This window comes from Geospiza fortis, unplaced genomic scaffold (genome assembly GCF_000277835.1).
Source record: "Geospiza fortis unplaced genomic scaffold, GeoFor_1.0 scaffold113, whole genome shotgun sequence".
NCBI lineage: Eukaryota > Metazoa > Chordata > Aves > Passeriformes > Thraupidae > Geospiza > Geospiza fortis.
The window spans coordinates 1,609,108-1,610,148 of record NW_005054429.1 but is presented as its reverse complement, the minus strand read 5'-3'; the positions used below and the strand labels follow the sequence as shown (position 1 = coordinate 1,610,148).

Sequence of the window (1,041 nt, the reverse complement as noted above, 5' to 3'; positions counted from 1 at the left end):
GGGGGAGGGGGCGATGCTCAGCCTCCGTGCGGAGCCGGAGACCCCCTGAGCCTCTCTACCTGCGAGCGCTGCTGCTGCCGCCGCGTCTCCGCCAAACTGCTGACTTTCCAGAGCTTATTTTTAGCCCGGAGACTAAATATTATTAGCTACATTTCTACGTAGGAAGAATCGGAAGCGCGGGGAGGGCTGGGGGGAGGCACTAGAGATAGGGAGGGAGATGAGCAGAAAGCTTATCCGAATGATCTCCAGTTGGGGGGGCTGCGTTTGGGTTTCAGCCTTGCCAAACGCGCGCGCACACACACGCACACACACCATTAATTATAGCAAAGTAGATGCGGATATTGGATCATCAGCAATACATGCACGGCTCTCCCTTCGAGCCGTAGGTTGCGCACACGGAAGGGTCAGTTAATCTCCGTGTAGGTAAAGATCAGCTGCGCCCCTTTATCTGTGAAAGATCAGTCCTGCACAGTGCCAGCTAGAGCTCAGCTGCATCTCTTTAGCTATGCAAAATCAACTTGCATCCTTAGCCAGGGAAAAAAAAAAAAAACCGTCGCATCTGCTTCTTTTGGTAAAGATCAGTTGCATCTCTGCCCAAAGCATGCACAAACACACAGACGAGATTCCCAGGTTAAATCAGGCACAACTTAAGTTAACTCGTAGTTAAATCTCATCCAGCTTTTCCCTCCTTCCTCCTCTAGCCCTCACACACATCAAGCAGCCAGCAAGGTAACAAAACTAGGAGGAGAGCAGGCACCCATCCCCACACCACAGAGAGGGAGAGGCAGGAGCCAGAGGGGCCGCCGGGGGTGTCCCCCCTGTGCTTACCTTGGTTACAGCTAACACCACGAGCAGTGGCTAGATCGCGGAGATAAATAATGGCATTTCCCAAAGTTGACACCGTCAAACCAACCCCCGGAGCTTGCAAGACTCTTTTTTTTTTTTTTTTCTTTTTTTTAATATATCCCTCCTCTCTTGTTCCTATTCCAGTCGGCACCGCTAGGAATTCAACTTCGCCCAGCTCCAGCTGGGGCGAGAGGG

At 52.0% G+C, this 1,041-nt stretch overlaps 1 protein-coding gene across 1 annotated transcript in view; it reads right to left on the bottom strand.

The window, feature by feature from the left end:
• Positions 1-1,041, bottom strand: part of BDNF (brain derived neurotrophic factor) — a 40,701-nt gene that overhangs the window by 39,082 nt on the left and 578 nt on the right. The gene's annotated exons all lie outside the window — the stretch shown is intronic.